Here is a 21476-nt window from a genome sequence, read left to right as displayed (position 1 = left end):
GTAAAAACTTGAAATGATGTTTCAATATAAATATAATATATTTGGTTTATTTGTATGTTTATAAAGTTATTGATTTATAAAATAAATAAAAAAAAATACCAGACAAAAATCCCTGGTGTCCCTCTTGTTTTAAGAGACGAGAGTGCACAATTCTGGTTTCAGTTGACTCACATCAGGTAAGCTGAAAGCTCCACTGGTTTCATACAGCCACAGTTTATAACGTGTTGGTGCAGCACGTGCAGGTACCATGGGTTTCTCATTCTCTGCTCAGAGAATCTAGACTAATGAGGATTATCTGCTGCAGCTCACACCTTGATCCCACCTTGAATATGGTAATTTTTTAATTTATATTTTATTTGTATCTTCTCATAAAGTAAAATCCATATAATCCTTTTTGTTCACACCTAAATGACTCTTAGGAATGCTGCTACTTATTCATCTGGAAATATAATCCATGTCTTCAGCATCTGTTTTCAAATTGTTGGCCAAGATGTTCTTTTCAGGCTTTACATGCAAGTCAGTTGAACTAAAATAGCTGAATCCTGGAGATTGCTCAAATTTTTTTGGCTAAACTTTTTTCATTGAAAATGCTTTTTAAAATTATTAGAATTTCTGTGCATGTAAAAAACTTAGTATTGATCTTAAATCCTACTGGTGTACTCTAAGTTTTTAAAATGAGATTATCCTGTGTTACATTAAGCTGTAAAAGAGGAATTTAGAAGCACATTGGATTAAAAGCTTGACAAGTCTAAAGTGAGAAATCCATGGGCCATTTTAAAGAGCAAAGTGACTCTGCTTAGTTCAGTAAATCTTGACTTTATTGAAATTAGCATTTCTATACTCTAAAGATATATTTTCATTGTAAGCAAGTGAGGAATGATTCATTCATAAGGGACACAGGAGATGCAATGTTTCCTAGTCATAGAACTGCATGATGCATCTACTTTTGCATCCCTTTTTCAGTCACTTGCAGCTTTGCGGAGGTTTATCTGTTCAGGCAAATTTTTTTCATCTTCCAGAATGAAAACCTTCCCCACTCAACATCCCCGCCGCCCCCCCCCCCCCCCAAAAAAAAAAAAAAAAAAAATTCTATATTTTTGTGGAAAGTTATTCCGAATGGGATTAGTTAGGGGAAGCATATACCTTCTCAATACATATAGTGTTTTTGTCATATTGAGAGTAATTTTATCTTATGTTACTTCAGGGTGATGCCTACAGAGTTCCATTAGTCTTCAGGACACACTTGGTGTTATTGCTTCACTCTCTGATAACTGGCCATCTTTATCTCTGTGCATGTAAAAAGGAAAGAAATTAGTGGCATTAGAAGCCTCCCCCAGAGCCCAGGAATGCACCCCAAACACAATCTGCAAGGATGATAGCCTAATTTGGCTTATGTTTCTCTGATCTTTTATTGAGACTGCTGTTTAATGCCAGTTTTGATGTGGACCAGAACCAGCTAACTTTGTGAAGACTATTCATCATGGGATTAATTTTCAGACACTCCTCAGTACTGAGGTGGACTAGGTTCAGATCCATGGAAAGCCTTAGTTCCTTCTAACCAGACCTAGGGATCCTTAATACCCTGCAACTCCAAGACTTTGGAACTTGACTTTTGAGACAACTGCTGTAATAATCATGTATAAAGATGCAGAAGTCCTTTTATAGTGGGTCTGTGGCCACTGTCACCTCTTCCTCCTCAAGGTTAACACTTGTAGGTGTTATAACCAAAATGTCTTTTCCTTGCCCACTTTCTCTTTGGAGAGGATGGTTGTGGCTCTTCTATTCTTTGAGGTGCAAGCTGAAGCTATCCCAAAGCCCAGAAGGAATATCTACACTGCACAGATCAAGACCCTGTTGTTTGGCAGCTGTCTGTTTTCCAGGTAAGAAGTTAGGATACTCTCCAAGAATAATTTTAAGAACATCTGAGTCCTGGAACTGTTTTTGCTCACACTCACTGCTGCATACACTGTTACCTTTCCAAGTACCCAGTTTTATACCATATACATTGCTGGAGCTTCAGTTCACAGGCAGTCTTGTCCATGTTACCCCTAATCTGTCCCTATCAGCCTGGCCCTCACTGTATGCTCACTGTGGATTTTGGGATCTTGTCTGACAGCCAGTTTTCAGTCTACATTGCAATATTGACTTCACCCATGTGGTCTTTATCCAAAGCAATTGGATTGGTTATAAAAGAAAGTCAAAAGACACCACGTAAGGAAATTGCTCACTTTTAAGTGAGCAGATGCTGGAAACAGAACAGCTGGAATCCTGGTCCAGTAATAAGTTCCCAAGGTATTAGTGGGATGCAGAAAATGAAAAGAATACTCAATAATTTATAAAACAATTAGCTGCTTTGGGATCTCTATTGATTAAAGACAACAAGTGTTATGTGCTACATTCAGTCTAGAAAACAGTGTGCACACTTAAATGGACATGATCTTTGTTAATATTGATTGCACAAAATAATACATTTGATTGTGATGTAATAAATTGAAAGAATGCACAGTTGATATTTCATGAGTCTATTAAGAACACTTAACCATAATGTAGTAAAAGTAGTGAAAGTGTGCTACGTGTAACTTTATCATTTCTTCACTAAAGAAAGAAATAGAAATATTTACACTAAAATTATAAAGACCATTTTGCTGTTTTCTTCTTTAAAAAAGAAAATTGGACCTGCTTCTGTGCAGTCTTTGTTCAGTGTGTGTGCCTGTAAGTAAGTTAATAAGTATTTTAAATGGCTCTTGAAAGACAACCATTTAAAAAAGGAAATCAATAAACTAATACAGCCAGATGCCGAACATCTCACTGGAGACCAAAATAACTAATAACTGTGGGAGATTCAGGGATCCCTACAGCATTTGTATGAAATAATAATAAAGTTCAAACATTTCTGCTGACCTCAGTGTTGCTCATTAAAGCTTTTAGCAGAGATCTGGATACAGTTGCATTTAAGCGAGGTGTTTGGAATTAAAATACAGATAAAAGGAAAAAGGTTAATCCAGGTCAAGGGAACAGACCAAAACTGGGATTGCATAAGATTATGGTATCTTTCTTCATTTCTTCAGTGGTCAACAGCAGTTAGTTTTAAGTAACACTCTTCTCTGCAAAATCTCTTAAATGAGAGCTTAAACATGGTATTAACTGTCCATTTTTTTGGGAGTTGCCAATGTCTTTAATCACTGTACAATTGTTTTTTACCTCTAAGAGAGTTTTGTTGGCCTAAACACAGAAATGTGCTAAACACCACCTTCAGCAGACATATATATATAACAAAACACCCTTTACTGCTTGTTATATGTTGTAATCATAATAATTCTTTTCTCATACCTAATAATCTGGATGAATTGTAGGAAGTACATCAAAACACACTCTGCTTTCATAATAGAGAGGCAACCTTGACCCCAGAGCTGAACACTAACAAATGCTGAGGCAGCTGGATCTGAATCTTGCCTTGTGGCTGAATGTAAAAATAAACCAAACCTAAAGTCTTATCCAGCCAGTGGTTCACTACTCTTCTGCATCCCATATAATGTTCCCTCAAAATGCAAATGCAGGGCTGTGTGGGTGAGGACACTGCTACCTTAGAGAGTGGCTGTGGGCACTCAGGAGCTCTTGGTTCTGGTCCTCACTCCACTGATCATGGGATGACATCAGGCAAACAACTCAGCAGGTACTTGCAAGCTTCCTCTCCATGAGAAGAAAAAATGGCAAGGGAAGAGAGAGAGAGAGAAAGAGAGGGGAGGGATTGGGGGAGGGAGGGAGGGAGAGAAAGCAGGACACAAAAAATAGCTCTTGGTATGATAGTTTTTATTTTTTATCTTTGAAAGAAATTCCAACAGAAGGGCTGCTGTTATATACAAAGCTGACATTCAAATCAGTGTACTTGGAATCAAGCTGACTGAGATTTATATTTCTTTCTTCTCCAGGGATAGACTAAAATGTGTTTGAATTGGATGCAGCTTTGGCAATGTTGTCTTGACACATTTTACATCAGATTTGAATCTTACCCCCTTCTCACATTATTATGTGCAAAGAGAGAGTACTGTACACCCTAACATACTCAATATTTTATTTTTTACTTATGTTAATTAATCTCTCTTGGTAAAAACTCAGCCCTTTGTTTAGAGCCTTAGAGTCCAACTCAAATGTTAAAACTGTGCTAAACTGTAGTGTAGAAGTGAATTCACCCTCTGTTTATATATGTAATGCTAAGCAGATCCAGATCTAAGACTTTTGAAATGCTTTACAGTACAGAAGTCCTGGAGGCCTGCACGAGCAGCTTCAATAAGCAAAGCACAGGTATGTTTGCCTCAGTGTGTCCTTTGGGGCAAAGGGAGCCTAAGAAGAATTTGGATGTATTGGTGAGAGGTCTTCAGCTCTCCAGTGACACAAGGCACGCGCTGCAGAGTCTGGTTCAGGAGCCTTTCCAGCAGAGGTCCCAGGCAAACCCAAGCGCGTCAGCCGAGGGATGTGCATGCCTGTGAACCACCCAGCTTGCTCCAAGCAGAGGAGGGAAGGGTGCCTGGGTCCTTTAAACAATTGGACCTAACAAATGGCTCGTTTTAGAAGCCTTAGGAAAGAATGTGTGCTAGAGTGCACTAATACTGGCAAACAACAGAGGAGAAATAGATATGGCCAGAAGTTGGCAGATCTTCTCCTGGAATGTAAAAGAGGTGGTGGGGGAAGCCAAGAATAAAAAATGCTAGGTGTTATTCTTTCCACATGTGTTTATAGAATAGGGATAGATTTCACATTTCACCTTTTTCTAGTTTAATGTGTATTTTTTATTCTGGTTTGGTTTTTGTTACTATTTCTTCACCACCTATTGTTCTGTTACAGGTCATTCAGCCTTACATTTAGATGGCTTAGTAACTTGGGTAGTATTCCTCTGCTTCCCATCTGCAAAATCAAAGTGTCATACTTGGAACACCACTAAGTATTTGCATTTATCCTGCATGTTGTGCACAGATAACAGGCGTTCACAGTCTGCTTCTCCAAAAACATAAGAGCCAAATGAATGCCCACAAGAACTGGAAACAAATAACAATGACTAGCAGGTTTTGAATCTCCTCATCATAAAAACTAAACAGAAGGATTTTTTATTCTGTAAATGCTCTCAAAGGGACAGAGGGGGTGAAGAAACAGTAGTTAAAGGCAGTGGTTAATCAGAACAGCCTTTCCTGAGGCAAACCTAGATTACCACACTGTGAGTTAGTTTAAATGTGTAACTTACAATTTTCTGTCCTATCAGGTGAAAGGGGCACAGCAGTGAATTGCTTCAGTTTTTCAGATGTTAGATGAAGATGTCATCCAACTACTGGTGCTCTGAGCAGTATGATACATATTTATTTAAAACTCTAAGAAGTAAATATAATTGTGAGTGTATTATTTGCCTTCTTGGCTGCTGGATTGAGAAGTGATAGCAAGCTTGAGGTAGCATCTCCCTCTTGATAAACACCTATAATCAAAAAAATTGAGAGGCTGGCTAAGTCTCTGCAAGATTTCCAGTCACAGCTCCAGTCCTGCAGCATATGAGATGTTCAGCGGGTTTGCAGGGGTTTTTTTTGGCCCTTCAAGCTTTTCTAAAAGTTTTTTCTCTCACAAGAGTTTGGCTAAGCTTCAGAGAAGAGTTATGTGAATGTGTAGCATCACAGCTGAAAGGAACCTTTGAAGGTTCAACTACACTTGGATGCTCCATTTATTTTCTTGGGAAGTTTTGGGGCCCAAATTTTAATCAAACATGTAGCTGACAGCATGACTTAGCTGTAGGAAAAGAGAAAACCTCAAGAACAAGGACTGAAATGAATGAGAGAATGCCAGATATATTGCAGGACACTTACAAAAACCTCATAAATAAAAATTCATTTATTCACTAGAAAAGTTGATGAAGTGAAAATTATTAAATTGTGCAGTCAAAACTCTTTGTCCAACATTATTTCCACCACTTCATTTATGGGCATTGGACTAATTTATTTTCTTTCCGTCTATGGATTTTTGATTCACTCATGAACAAAATGATTTAGAATAGATTTGAATTAAAAAAAGATTATTTAAGTTCTCAATCCTGATTGGTTTTTATTGGCAAAATCCCTAATGAAATTTCAGAGAAAGGAAGCATTAAATTAATTTAAGCAGAATCTTTAAAAGTAATAAACTACTTTCAGATAGAGTTTAAATTTAAAAGTTGACTTCAAATGGGGCTCCTTCACAACATTAACATGTTGTGTAGACTATTAGCAATGATGTTATGTGTGGTGTTTTTGTTCTGCTTTACTACCTCTTCAAGCTGCTCTATCAGAAAGATCCAGAAAGCAGAAAGGGCCCTGATAATGTAATTTCATTCCAAAACCTTATGCCTGTTGTGCTTATCTTTCTTTAGGGACAGTGAGACCTTTAAAGAACCTGTTCACATCTGAGTTGCAGAAGTCAAACACAATGAGTTTAAGAAAGGATGGAGTTCCAGCTAGAACAGTGAATTTCCTGACTTCTGATTCAAACCAGATGCTCAATACTGTTATAACACAGTTTTATGGGTGAGTACAGAAATATTTTGTTTCATAAATGTGTGCTTTACGCAAAATCTAATGGGAATTGTAAAGTAGTGCCTCACAATATCAATGTTTAAATGTCCCAGTGTAGCATATTGAAATAATTGCAGTTTTTGCTCATGACACAGCTGAGGTGCAAATCCCTAGGCTGATACCCGCTGTAAAATGTGTCAGATGGAAGACAGAAACACACTCTCCCAGGGCAGTATTTCAGGGCCAAATGCAGTCTCTCATGGGATGTCCTTAGAGATTGATTTCTTTGGCCTATGAAAAATAAATGTAAACATTCCTGCAAATGTCTGTCAGCATTTAGGGATTTGCATTATGTATAACTTCTGTCCATTCATGTCAGAAAGAAACACCACAGTGTGTCATATATTGCATGCTTAATGTTGTATTGGTGTTTTAATGGGGTTTGGAATAAAGTCTCGTCTAGCTTAGTGTTTGCCTTCTTGGAAAGAACTGGTTGCACATCCACATCCTTCTCTGATGAAAAAATCCCATGTAAAGCACTTTTTTTTTCCCTTTTATTTTTTCTCCCACTATTTCCTTGTTCTGGAAACCTGTCCAGCCATGTAGCAATAAAAGCAAAGGTACTGAGAGATGCACTCCCAGCCAGTGAGTGGTGGAGCCAGCAGGGCAGCTGTCAATCCAGCTGCTGCTTTCCCTGCCTGACCTGTCCATGCCAGTGCCAGACCCAATAGCTCATACTGTAAACAAGGAGGTTTTGGTTGCATCCAGGCTGCCTGAGCTTGCTGCTTCAAGTTTTAACCTTGTGTTATATTTTATAGCACAGGAAACTTTTGCCTCTGGGGTAAGGCAAAGGCTGGACCTACGGTATAAACAGTGGCCAGAGTAGCAAGAGATGTGATTTGTGACTGAAACAGCCCTACAAGCAAAAATTCCAGAAGTGAAGACTAAGCTTTCCTTTAACTGGGGATGGAGGTGTGGTGTAGTGCAAACATGGCTTTCCATGTCCATCTTTTCTTTTTACCTTTTTGCTGGAGCCACTCCCTCTGCTTTCATTGATATTTCCCCAAATCCAGTGGGAACATGAGCACATGAAGGCAGATTTCAAACCCACAAGGTTATATGTGAGCAGCAGATGTTAGAGCTATAGTGTTTATTCTGTAGTGCTTACTCCAAAATATCGGCGGAAGAGAGCTGACACAAAACATTAAGCACTGTTTTTCCTTAGGGATGAGAGTCAGGACAAAACAGCAACAATTAAGTGTCTACCTCATTTCAGAGTTACAGTGGTCAAAATGTTGCAGTGGTTCACCTGTAAGGATCAATTCCTAAATTTGGCATAGTGCTTTTGTTCCAGTAATTGCTGATATGGCTGAAGTCAGTAGTGCTGGAATGGGTTGGTATCTTCAATCTTTCTCCTAATTTCTGTTCCAGGGAGTCTGTATTTCTAAAGGGAGGGAAAGTAAAGGCATTATTTGGAAGAAAGTCTGGATCATCCTGGGCAAGGTCCATCACTTTAACCTTTTGATCTGTGGAGGGAAAAACCTGTCCTTTTACTTTAGATCTATTTGGTGTTTGTGAAGACATATGGAGTGAGAACACTGGAAACTGCATACCCATATTTATCTGAAGGTTGGGGATTACCTTCCTGACAGGTGAGAAAGAAGTTGTCTCAAATCTCATTCAAATGTTTCCTTTGTTTCAGTAAGTCTTGGAAGAACGACTAAGTATAGCAAACATGTAATTTTGACATGAAAAACAGTCCAAAGGGCCTGAAATGAAACCACAAATTCCTTTCAGCCAGGCACAGAGATTGAGTGTGACTCTTTTGCAAATTATCATTTCTCATATGTTGAAATTCCCGAGACTGGTCTCTCTCCTTGTTTTTCTCTTTTTAATAGAAAAAAAAGGATCATTGCTCCCCCGTCTCATTAACTCTGCTAGTCTCTTAGGGTATTAAGTCTCTCTTCCTAGTAATTTAAAGCAACCTTTTTACATTAACTTAAACATACCACTATCAACATTTTGAGGGTCTTGCATCCAGGTATCAAGCTGAGGTGGCATTAAGAGCAGGACCTCAAGGAGAAGTTCTTCACGTTCTGTCGAACTTTCTGACTTTGACCTTACCAGTGAAAAAATGACCTGAGGGACTGCATGAATCAATGCAACTCTGTTCTGGTTCCAGGTTCACCTCTTAACTGCTCTCTGATGTTGGTCAATGAGGTGTTTTATTTCCATGTCTCTTGTTTGTACCTCTCAAGATAATCAGCTCTGGTGCAAAGCCTGCCTATGCCATGCCCTGCATCCTGTGCCCAGAGACTTGTCCATGTCAACCAAAGCTGGGGTCAGAGAGAGATCACCCAGCATCTGTAGCCAGCAGGGCATGAAGCTGGACCATGCCTTTTCTGGGCTGAAAGCAGAACAGAAAGATCTGAATGCAACAGGGTACGGCCTAATAATTCCCTTACTGATCCACAAATGGTAGTAATAAAAATTATGGGGTTGCTGTAGGATGCAGCAGGAATGTCTATGTAGAAAAGAAATCATGTGGGGTTTGTTATCTCTCACCGAAACTGACAGACACTTCTTGCTAGGAAAGAAGTGTATCACTGAAATACCTATAAAATGATCATTTGCACCAGCTCACCAGTCATTTTGCAAGTTTTAATGTTAAACATTAATATATTTCGGAGAGTGTCAGCTGCCAGCATATTTTTCATTAGTTTATAGGCTGTCACATTATTGCACTCAACACTAGAAAGTGATGGCATTCTGAGACCCATGGAAAGCTGCTGTTTGTCATTCTGTCCTTCCCCACAGAAGGTCCTTTTCCATTACATTGTACCATTTGAATTTGGGAGCAGTGTTTTACCTTGCTGTGGATTTACTTAAGGCAGACATTGGTGTGATGGGCATAAGTGACAGACTCTGCTCACAACTGTGATGTCACAGCAACTTTGTCACCACTTCACTTCTGTTTTCAACTTCTCTGGCATCACCCTTTAGGATATACCGGGGAAAAATAAACCAAATCCAACCACAAAGTTCTTGTATAAGCAAAATAAAATGCTGGGTTAAACTGTCTGCTAGAGCTGACTGAAAGCTTTGAATAAGGGGCAAGCTGCTTGTTAGAGGAGGTTGGAAATGGTGCGAGGAGGAATTTGCAGAACGAGACTGCACATCTGTGAGCTTTGTGCAGGCTCTGGAGGGAGGGAAGGAGGGAGGTCTCCTCTTTTATTATCTGATGAACATCAGCCCCTTTGGTCAGACTGCTAGGCGCCTCCCGGAGCTTAACCTCAGATTAGCATCTGCTTCATTTCAGTGTCTGTCTGATAGTGATATCAATAAACATCATCATCTTACAGTAAAAACTGATAATTAAATCTGTGCCTGCTGACTCACTATCTATTGTACCCTGGGGAATAATTACAGATAGTGAAGATTTAATAGATAAAGATATGTATTTTGTATATCACTGAGTAATGAGTATGAAGCTCTTGTAAGCACAATTAACTGCATATAATGTGTATCTATAGACCATAAGAGATACAGCCAGAGGTGGGCTGAATATCCTTGTGCTGGTGTAGACCTGCTGTCAGTGGGCAATTCCTGTTAACCAGATTTGGACCTGTTACACCAGGATGGTACCTTAAGGTCTGATCCATCTCCTTTCTGCCTTGCAAAGATCCATGGTAACTAAAAGGAGTATTGCAGGAAAACCACAGGTGAAAACCCTGTCACATTGCACATACATTTGCAATGAAGGGCTCTTGTCCTCTCTAGTAGGGCAAATCTACCATCAGGCTTTAGTTGGATAGACCTGCTCTAGAACTACAAAAATCAAATTTTCATGCTTTTCCTCTAGCCTGCTCCATGGTGTCTGGTACAGTCTCTTGAAGAGGTGTAGCTGCACCTTCCACCAGTGACAAGGAGTAAGAAACTGAAGGAAAGTGTGAGGCACGAAATGCTGTGAGCAAGGAGAGGGCTGACCAGCACTTTCTAGGGTTACATGTGAGGCCCTGCTAAAAGCCAAGCATGGTTCAGCTGGGAGACTCCTGGCTGGCAGAAACATCTCTCCAAGGGCCTCGTGCACAGCAGTGCTGAGCATCCTGCTGGAAGCAGGGCTCAGCCCCCGGGAGAGTGACGGGGCCGTGCTGCTGGCAGCCTCCATCCATCACTCGCCGTCTCCTACGGCCAGTGCCAGCCTGAACTGAGGAAGAGCAGGAGCTGGAGAGGGCTCAGCCCCCAGCCTGAACACCAGCCAAGGTGTTCAGCTCTGTGTTCAGGACCTTCAGCGGTGCTGCAGGCAGGTTCAAGGTCTTAAGCTAAGGGGTTTTGCTTGGCCTATTGAGAAGAAAGAACAGGAAAAAGAAAGAGAAAGGCAACTGATTCCAACTCGGTGTATTCTGTGATTCCATGATTTTGTTTCTCTAAACTGACATATTTGTACCTTCAGAAAAAGTCACTCTCAAGAAATGAAAATTTGAAGAGTGAATTGGAAGGAGAATAAAACAATACAACAAATGAAACCTCTTTCTTGTGTTCAAACCAAGTTCTTTCCTGCTGGTTTCGAGGAAAAAAAAGAGCAGGGAATGTAAAACTGTTTGCATAGGCACTAATTTTATAAGGACTTTTTAGTAGTAAAAGAGTAAAAACCAGTTAAAATATTTCAACAGTGTGCACATTTATCTTCAGTCTATCTGTTCAAAAGCAGTTGGTGTAATGCACCTAAGGTCATTTCTTCTGGAGATGGACCAAGGTACACAATTTAATTTTTCTGTGACTGGGGCACCATGTTGTCAAACCTACATGAGGATTTGGCTCACTTCTGAAATAGTGTCTGCAGGGTATTTGGGGTGCTACTTCCAGCTGATGTACTGGAGAACACAGAACCTGTACCTCTGAGTTTGGGATCTGCTCTACAGAACAGGTCACAGAGCCATTCAGAACTGAAACTCTCCCTGGAATCTTCCAGGATTTAATCTGAAGGTCTGAATTTAGTGCAGCTTGAGTTGTTTAAGAATAAGGATATTTAAATAACTTTTCTAGACATTCCTAGATTGCAATACATTAAAAGTTTATTTAGATTTAATTAAAAAGCCCAAACACTGACAACCCCTTCACCCCAAAACCTCACAGTAATACATTACACTGACTGTCAGAAGGTTAAAGCAGAGGGAGGTGAAATAGCACAGTGCTCTTTATGTGAGAACACATAAAGTAAGGATCTAGGGACCCATATTTAAGGAATCTTTAGTGAACAGAGATAAGCTGTTACTACTTTAGCTGATCTCTTTCATTAAAACATGCCCCTTTATCACAGATTAACACATATCATCATATCATGAAGCCGCGATCCTGTTAATATCAAAGGGAATTTGGCCCTTGATGGCTATCAATTCAGTTGTTGAAATAATTTGTATTTAAAAAAATTCTGTAGCTCTTAGTGTGTATTTAATGCAGAGATACAATCAGAGATCAGTGACTCACACCAGTATTTTATGCAGTGCTTCAAACTGATGCTAATTGTGCAGTGGAATGAGGGACTGAGGAAGGAGAGTAGGACACATTCAAAGTTTTTGCTGTCAGGAAAAAAACCTCCTTTGCCAAGGTTTAGGCTAAAAGCTTTTGCTTTCACTTTTCCCACGTGGATGGTCCCTGTGGTTCAGCCGTGTGCATTAACCCACTTAGCAGTCCCAAGGTGTCTGCTTGATGAAAGAAGGGAGAAACTTGTACCCTCTCCACAGAGGACAGGAGGGGCACTTGAGCTTTGTTTGGCTTAAGCTCTTTATCACAGTATTTTGCATTAGGGAAAGAAACTTTGTGTTTAATGGTAGGTGAGAGTCACAAAAGCTTTGGGGAGACTGTGGGTGGTCTCAGAGGGTCCTAATTCCATATCGTGCCTTACTGCAGGTTCATCCCACAGTGAGGTCCTGGGCCACTTGGAGGCAACCAAGAATTCATCCAGTGTTTTGAGAACATTGAGGCTCCTTCAGAGCTGGCTGTCAGGGGCATCCTCACCTATAATCTGGGGTTAGGGCAGCAGGGGACACAAGACCCCATCCTACCCTATTTGCTGAATTTGATGCTTGTACAAGGGTTTGCCCTATCTCTGGGTCCTGCAAACTGCTGTTGAGTTTTGCTACAGAGCTGCTTTGCAGCCCAGAGGAGCAGCTTCTGGTAAGTGGCCATGCTTGGAGAAACCTGCTAGTAAAGATGGTCTGTGGCATGGTGGAACACCATGGGGACCAGGTGAGCTTGAAGCAGCTGGGCAGCATACCCAGCATTGTACCATCCATCCTCTTCCTGGCAGGGGCACTGAGCCATGCAGGCAGGCATGGAGCTGGCCAGTGCAGTGGGGCAAGAGAATCCCAAGGAGCTGGGATTAATTGGGTAACTTGTGCAAGTTGTTTTGAATATAAGAAGAGATGTAAAATGCTAATTATTACTATGAGGTGTCTAAGAAACCTTTTTAATTTACTGGTTGCTGTTTTCTATACTATGCAATAATAAAGGAGCTTCAGGTAAAAGGGACTGTTATTGCTAAAATTCAAAAAGTAAAATTTTGGGTTATCCAGTGCTGTCTTGGAAAAATTATATAATTGCCCAACAAAAGTGAGATCAAAATTAATGGAGCAGGGCTTATATTAATGGAGCAGAGCCATTTCATAGCCTTTGCTCTCTGAGCCATTCTGAAGTTCCTGGAAGTACACAGATCATCCAGAAGCCTTTCTACATCACTAAATGTATTTTAGATGTGTTTCTTAGAAGAATAATAGCTCAATGTGTAATATTATTTGCCATATTTATAGAGAAAGACTTCCACCCAGATCCTTAAGTGTTTCACTGATCTTAATTAATCCTGGCTGGAGAGAAACATTTGTATTTTTGAACAGGGCACCTGAGGTATTTGGAGAGTGAGTAATTTTTTGAGTGCAGAAAGGCTCTTACATCCACCAGCCTGCTCTTCTCTGTGGCTGCATTTACTAAAGCTGAGTGGATTCTGACACCTGGGGCTTGGTAGCACCCTCATGGATGGTGCCAGCATCAGTCCTCCTCTGTTCTTCTCTCCTTGTCCTCAGTGTCCTCCACCTAAAGCTAAAATGCCAAACACTTTCAAACTTCCTGGTTCACTTTTTCATTGCTTTCAGTATTTTCTGGTTGTGTAGGGGCTTCCACAAATTGACATGGTGGAAAAAAATAATGCATGATACCAGGATTTTTGTCTAAATTGAGATAAATTCCCAGGTCCCAGGTCACCTGCTTGCCTTGGCCAAATATGTCACCATCACTCAATGACACCTGCACCTATTGCTACTGCTGGCACCTCGTTTCCAAGCAATGGAAACCTCAATGCACAGGAGAGAAAGGAGCTGTGACAGCCCCCACCAGGTCCCTGCATGAATCACCAGGACAACACAATCCTGGACCATGCCAGGGGATGTGTGCCAGAGAGCATGAGCAAAGTCAGAGTTCAGCAGCAGCTCCCTGAATCTGAGTGGAGCCCGCCTGGTCTCTGACTATATTCAACTTCTTGAAGTGTACAAAGGAGCTGACTGGGGCAGGATCACAGCTATGGAACATGGGCAAGGGAATGGTACAGGCTCAATGCCAGCAGGTGGGTTTCCACGTGGGGAATCAGAAGGAAAATAATTTGTAAACCACTGTTATTGAGATGATGTCTATTTGTTTTCTAGCCCCTGGTAGACAGCCTGAGCATGAGGAACCTTGTGCCAAGGCAGCAGATGGATGGATCATCATAAAAGCTGGGGCATCTCAGGTGAACTCCCCATTGGCTTTACACTACACAATGTTTTGTGCCTTATTTTCACTTTCACTTTTCCCAGTTCCTGGTATTGGCAACTATTATGTCAAAATATACAAGTGCAAGTTGCCAACCCAGGGAGCTTACATTTCCTTTGGAGCTGTAAAATAAGGTATTATTAAAAGCCTAACCTGTACTGCTGCCTGACAGTGCCACTAAACAAAGATCTAAAGTAATTTGTATGTACTTAAAAATCTGTTTGGTGTTTCTCCTAAAGCTCATATCAAACCGTTTTGGGGACATGTTGTGAAAATTTGACAATAATGACTATATATTAGAGAAAAAGCATAGCAACAGCATTGAATATGTTAGGGGATTAGAGCAATATTTTTATTTATTTTTTTTGGGAAAGGAAGTATCTGCAGTACATTGATTTGCTTTATATTCTCCCCAGAATATCAGCTGGGAAGAAGTTTCCCAAAATATGCATTTAAGGAATAGAAACAAGAACTATTGTTTTAACATGGCAGGCATGAAGCTAAAGAGATAAAAACTGATTTAATTTCTGTACAGAAATGTGTAACTGGAGAAAAAAGAAGGGGATTTGGAGAGTTTTATTTAGAAATAGGTTCTTTTTCCTGCAGGAAAAGTTGAAGATTCATGCTGGGCTCTGTGTGGCAGCCAAAGAAGTTTTTCAGGAAAGCAGGAGCCCACTGAGCTGCAACCTGGATAATCTGTTCATGAACAACCAGAAGTTAACTGTTAACTCTGATAAAACAAGCTTTAAATTGCCAAGGGGTTCAGTGTCTCTGGTTTTCAGAGTATCTTGCAGGAAGATCAGGAGTGAGGCTCTAAACACCATTGGAAGCTTGTCATGTAGTTTTTATTTGTAAGATAATTGTGTGCTGGAGTCTGGTTGTAGGCATTTGTACTCAGGGTTAACATCTCCTTTCATTTTATTGTCCAACCCTTTTAGATGAGAGTTTTACATGGATTAAATTAGGATATAACAGCTGTTTAGTCTTCTGTTCAAAGTAAGTGCATTTAAAGCAAAGAAGCTGTAGCATTTAAATGAAGGGCAGTAAGGAATGCATACCCAGAGGGGCTGCCACTTCAGATAAGTGTGAAGGCAAGTGCTGTAGCAAGCTAACACAGAGAGCTGGTTTCTTCATGTGTTAGTTTTGCTCACCACTCAGTATAATCAGGAATCCAGGAACTGTTCAACCTGACCCAGAAGAATAAAAGCTCTTTTGAAGCATGCAGAAGAATGCTGATAGCTTTTCAGGATTTATTATACATCCTGTAATATAAAGGGAAAAGATTACTCCAGTTTGTATTCAGCACATAACAGTAAACACTAATGTTGTTATTTGCCATCTTCCAAAAACGTATACATTCAGTAATGACATATAGGCCTGGATGACTGGGTTAATCTTTACACCTGGATTTATGAACCTGTTAACAAGCTTTCTTATTCTCTCTGAAGAAGGGGGCCATAAACACTGTAATTTAATCATAAAGCTTATGACCTTAGCATGGGATTCCTTGTTGCTTGCCAAGGGTGTACAGGAGTATGCTTGAAAGTCAGTATTGTAAAAATATGTTTGCTATGAATTAGTATTTGAGTGAATTTTGGCAGCTACTTTATGTCTGGTTTTGTCTGTTCTCTGGTACAAAACTTTATCTGGAATATCTGAGAGGAGTTACATTCAAACTCCAAGTGCAAAAGCATTCAGTGACACAGAAATACATATAAGCTACACAGTTATTTTTGCTCTCTCAGCCAAAGACAGGAAGCAGTCCCAAACATGGCCAATAACAGCCGAGCAAACCTCAGTCTGGAACATGAAATATGTCTTTGTACTCTGACTTGTTAGAGAATTATAAATTTACTCATTGAAGTAATTGGTTAATTAAACAGTTGCATATATGTTTGCAGAATGGTGTTTGCAACTAGAGTTTCACAGAACAAAATAATTATTTTGACAGTTGTAGAAAACAAAATACATTTGAGAAAATTAAAATTTGTCTCAGATATTCTGCAGATGGAAAGAGACTCTTATATCATGGGATGTGTTCTTTATTGAGAATCAGTTTTCCCAGCTCCAGTTGTGGAAGAAAGAGAAAATTTAAACTGATCAAAAATTACACAGAGCTGTAACTGTGAGGTTTAAACTTCAAGTAGATGAAAGTTCAGAAATGAAGAAGCCATTTCCACATGGCTGAATTGGGATAATGACAAAGGGTGAGATCCCTGTGACACAACCTTGGTCCAAGCAAGGAATTGCTTGGAGGGGTTGAAAGAGCCAAATTTGGGGAATGCATAGGGAGAAGGAGAAAACAAAAGGGTAAAGTTAACTGCACTGTTTCAGACCTTAGCAAAACCTCTGGATGTCAAGGAGATGTGCTGTGAAAGCTTTGGTCATACACTCTTCTGCCAGATGTTTCTATTGTCTCCTGTTTCAAGAGATGTAAAGAGAAAACTTTGGAAATATTGTGTTAGCTAACACTGCTGACCATGATTTGTGTAGCTTTTTTTTTTTTTTTTTTTTTTTTTTTTTTTGTCAAAAATTTGGTGAACTTTAAAAGTAAATTTTGAAGTGGGCTTTACTGACCTGTTTGATTTCCAGATGAGTTCAAAGAATGGCCATCAGGGACAGACTATGACTACACCACCAAAACAGCAAACACTGCCTCTTTTTTGTCTCGGAGGGGTAAGATATATTCATGTTTGGAGCAGAAGGCTAAGATTACTCTGTGTTCATCTTCATCAGGACACCACTGTACCTGAGCCCTTGCAATATCAAAGTATTTATCTTTGAGAAGGTCTGACAGAACAGGATAGTACTACTATTCTCATTTTACAGGTGGTGGAATCAGGAAGAGAATGTACTATGGCATAAGCATGTTTGAGGCAGGAAGGTGAGCCTCAGTATCTCACAGTTTGCCCACATGTTCCAGAAAACAAGTAATTTGGCAGCTCAGATTAATATACTGATTTAAAATGTGTTTTCCAAAAGAAATGAACGTTATTTATTTTCCTTGCTTTCCAGGTGTGCTGATTCAGTGAGTAGTTTGGACAGCTTTATGGACTGCTCCTTCTCCAGCTCTGTGATACTCTTCCATGAAACTATGCCACCTCGTCCACACTTACGTCTCTCTTCTACCACCTCTGAATGTCTCTCTGCCATTTTTATCTGCACTGAAATTGTTGGCTACATTTATGCTCTACTAATTACTCCACTTGGAAAAATTTAATTGTACGCCTTTCCTTGAGTATCTTGGCTCACATGCTTTTCACTTGAGTCCTCACAAAATTACAGGGCTCCTTTCTTCTCAGTCACGTGCTCCAGCTGCTTTTTACTCTCACATCTCAGTGGTTTGTGGTCCTTCCCCCTCCAGTTCTTCCCTCTGTTCACTGGGGATGCTTTCTCTTTGTATTTGTGAGATATAACAACACAGCTCCAGCAAGCCATGTGTGAGAGAAATTCATTGCAAACTGGTGATAGTCCCCGTGTTTATTTGAGTTGCTGTCATGTTTAGTCTCCATCAAGGCAGAGTGAGTGGCTGCATCACTGCCTCTCACTTACAAGCTTGTGTTAAATGTCATTTTCAGCATGTGTTATAAAACACCACATGGTGAAGATAATCCATTTTGTTAGTTCTGAAATTTGAAACCCCTGTCACCAGACACCAGAAGGAACCCCACATAGGTTGTATAAATGACTTTGTTATAGCCAGGCTAGATGTTGAACCCACAGATTTGTGCCATTGTTAACTGCTTAAGCAGAAGTGCCTGGCAGGAAAATTCACCCTGACAGCACAGCATAACTTGGTTTATTATGAGGTTAGGTGGTAATAGCATCCAGTTTTGTCCAGAAAACACACACAGCTCTTCACCCTCCTGCATGTTAAAAGGCACTTCTGCTGCAGGCAGCTGCTCATTGACAAAAGCCATATTGACTGATGTCCTAATGCATTATTGACCCTGGACAGGGTCATCCCTGGGTGCAGCTCAGATACTGGGTGTGGCAATAGTAAGGAGAAGGGGCAGTTGGGAAGCTTTTGTAGGAGTCAAGATCAAGCTGAAAGTGGACAGCTTGTAATGATAGTGCTTGTCCGAAGAATCAGATAGTCATGAGACTATATCAAAGGTAGCTGTGGAGTTCCTTTGTCTTCGCTGGCTCCTGAGTGAAGGGGACATAGACAACGGTCAGCTAAATTAGAGCAGGGAAGCTGGAGCGTGACACATTCATTTCTTTGTTGCTCTCTGTACCGAGTAAATAACTCTTTAACACCATGTTCAGGAAAATAAAAATCTTTACTTTTGCTCCATGATGCTGAGTGATTTCAAGGTGTCAGAGTAGCCTGCTCAACTCAGTGGGACACTTTGGTTTCACTCTTCAACCTTCTGACATCTCTCCCGGTTTAGACGTTCCTCAGTATTAAGAGGACCCTCTCCATAAAGATGAAAGGACTGGCAGCACTAAACATCTCTTGGGGAATGGCACTGCCCTCTACCAGGTAAGAACTACCTTGACAGGATATCAGGAAACAGCCTGAAGCTTAGGAGTCCTCCATGCTTGGGACAAAAGGCTGTCTGTGCACCTCACGTGTGGGACAGGTAAGGTGTGTGTTCATCCAAGCACACTGTATTTTAGAAAAGTGACTCCATGGCATCGGTCAGGGAAAGGGCTCCCGACAGAAGGGACAGCTGATGGAGAACTGCTTTGCTGACCCGTCCGTTTTTGGGGAGGAAGTGGAATGATGTGCGGGTTTCATGTTGCGTGGTTCCACGTCGGGCTGGCCCAGCAGAGGGGGCTTTGGCACAGAGGAGAGGCAGCCTGGCGTGTGCGCGTCCCCGCACGCAGGTGCGAGCGCTCCTGCAGCAGCAACAGCAGCCTGGCCGCGATCCACTCACCGCATCTCCTGTGTAAACGCAGCCCTGGGTTTGTTGCCTTAAATTTGCCCGGACCACTCACTTGGTGCAGCATTGTTACGTCTGTTACCGAATAATCCCGTTGTCACTCTGCCTTTCCAGTCATAGGATGTTTCAAAAATTGCCATAAAATACGCTCATGCTGATGAAAAGTAGGAGCAGTGATATGATCTGGGAAAAAGTAATTATATAAAACCTCAAAGTGTTTTAGAATTACATTTATGCAGCACCTAGAATTAGCCCTTTATAACAAAGCAAAAGCTCTATCTGTGGCTCTGACATGTTTTGTTTGATTGTTCAGTTAGATTCCTACACATGGAAAATTGAAAGCCCATGAAATAAAAATTGGTCATCTGTGCAAGCAGGGCCTCAGTGAATAAGCAAATCTTATGGCCTCATTTTTGATCACTAAGCCCCACTCCTTGCTATTGAAAATCCATGTAAATTCTGCTGCCATCACTGGGCAAGGATGACCACTGGAAAAAAAACAGTTGATTTTTAGAGTTATAGTTTTTCTATAATTTGCTGTATATGACAGAAAGATTGATTATGCTTTTAATACCATTTTGCCTAGTAGCTTCTTGAGGACTTCTTTTGTCCTTTTTCTGCAAGTTAAGTACACTTTCTTGATCATATATAATCCTCTGGAATAAAACCCATCTGTTCCTGTTTAGAAAGTGAACTCTTACAGCATTACTACTGACCATACAATTTGGTAATTGTGAGTTTTATGTTTCTTAGCAAATACTCTGTACAGCTCTAGCTTGGAAAAAATAATTGAGGAAAACCCATTGAGGGTTGCAATAAAAATCATAGCAGAACAGGGTTGAAAAGGAATCCAGTATCTTGCCTGATTCTTTCTGCTCCAGGATAAGCACAACTACCTTTATAGAAATGTTGTATTCTGTTATCATATTGTATCTTCCTAATACATTCTTCAATACTTCCAGTGATGGAAGCACCACACCACAGCCTTGCCTGCAGTACATACTGCAGTACTTGTCTCCTCTTCCCACTACCCTATGTCTCACCTTGAGACAGTGTGAGCTGTAAATCCTTCACTCAGTCTGTGGATGCTTTGAAATACTATAGATGAATCCCAAAAGTCAAGCCACACATCTGTTTTAGAACAAAATTTTCTGACTGACCTACCTCAAAATGGTGGGTTTGCAAACCAGCATCACTGAAACTATGGGACTTTCTGGTTTATGAAGAATCAGGAGTCTGATCAAGAAACATTATTTCATTTTAGCTTATGAGGAAGAGTGGAGAAAAATATCTCCCCCCAAAAGCCTTTGTACATGCCATGGCATTAATAACAAAATGTTAACCTGCATATATGTTCATGTTTGTGTCTGAAAACAGGTTTAGTTTCCTCCAGAGAAGGAGAGGCTCCGTGGTTTGCATGCCTCAGAAAAAGCTCTGTGAGTGATATTTCACAAAGTTTTGGAGTTACTTGACAGCACAGAACAAGGCGTTCTGCTGTGCCAAATAATTTTGACAGAAAGACACTGGAATATTAAAAGTTATTGCTACCCCTGACAATTTCTGCCTATCCCCAGAACAAGTATGTAAAGAATTAAAGGAAGTGGATCACTATTAAAAAAAAAAAAAAAAAAATCTCAGCTGATACATAAATAGTTAATCATACAGAGTTAATCTGTAACCTAGGGAGAGCAGCAAACCACTGATCCTTGTTTGCTCTTTATTACATTGAGTAGTGACTGCCTTTGGACAAATGGGAATAACTATGCCAAGATTTCCCATAAGTTGTTTTTGTGGTTTTATACTCTAAGGGAAAAATTATAGAGTGAATTAAGAGAAGAGCTCAGGCTGTGTTATGTCTTAGTGTGCTGACAAGGGGTAAAAAAAAAAAAGTGTTGAAAGGATGCAACTGTGAGAGTGGCCTACCCTCAAAGTTTCATGTAAAACCAGACAGCCTACATTTGAGCAACTAAAGAAATTACCACCATGTAGGCAAGCCCAACCAGATGAGGCTTGTAAATGCTACTTCAATGCAGGCACGAGGCATTTTCAGCAACTCAAGGTGGTGCAGAAGATGGGCAGAGTGTGCCTAGGGCCAGAAAGTTCCTTCTGACTAAACCCCCCCAGCCTGGCACTGAGAGCAAAGACACTGGCAGAGGAAGAACTGAGGGGTACATGCCCAGAGCCTGGCTGCAGTGTGGTGTTGCTGTGTGCTGCCTGGCTGGATTAAAATTGAAGCCCCATTGCCGCTGCCCCAGATTACACA

General features: G+C 40.5%; 2 long non-coding RNA genes across 2 annotated transcripts; both read left to right on the top strand.

Annotated features, from left to right (window-relative positions):
- The first annotated feature begins 4139 nt into the window (after positions 1–4139).
- LOC144246133 (uncharacterized) lies at positions 4140–8321 on the top strand. Its single transcript, XR_013339816.1, has 3 exons — positions 4140–4302; positions 6383–6536; positions 7956–8321. It is a non-coding gene; the product is annotated as an uncharacterized LOC144246133 (long non-coding RNA).
- A 5666-nt stretch (positions 8322–13987) lies between these two features.
- Positions 13988–17535, top strand: LOC110468024 (uncharacterized). Its single transcript, XR_002464972.3, has 3 exons — positions 13988–14139; positions 14219–14301; positions 17340–17535. It is a non-coding gene; the product is annotated as an uncharacterized LOC110468024 (long non-coding RNA).
- The last annotated feature ends 3941 nt before the right edge of the window (positions 17536–21476 follow it).

The sequence above is a fragment of the Lonchura striata genome, chromosome 4 (assembly GCF_046129695.1).
Source record: "Lonchura striata isolate bLonStr1 chromosome 4, bLonStr1.mat, whole genome shotgun sequence".
NCBI lineage: Eukaryota > Metazoa > Chordata > Aves > Passeriformes > Estrildidae > Lonchura > Lonchura striata.
The sequence above is the reverse complement of the archived record's forward strand: the minus strand, read 5'-3'. Positions and strand labels throughout refer to the sequence as shown.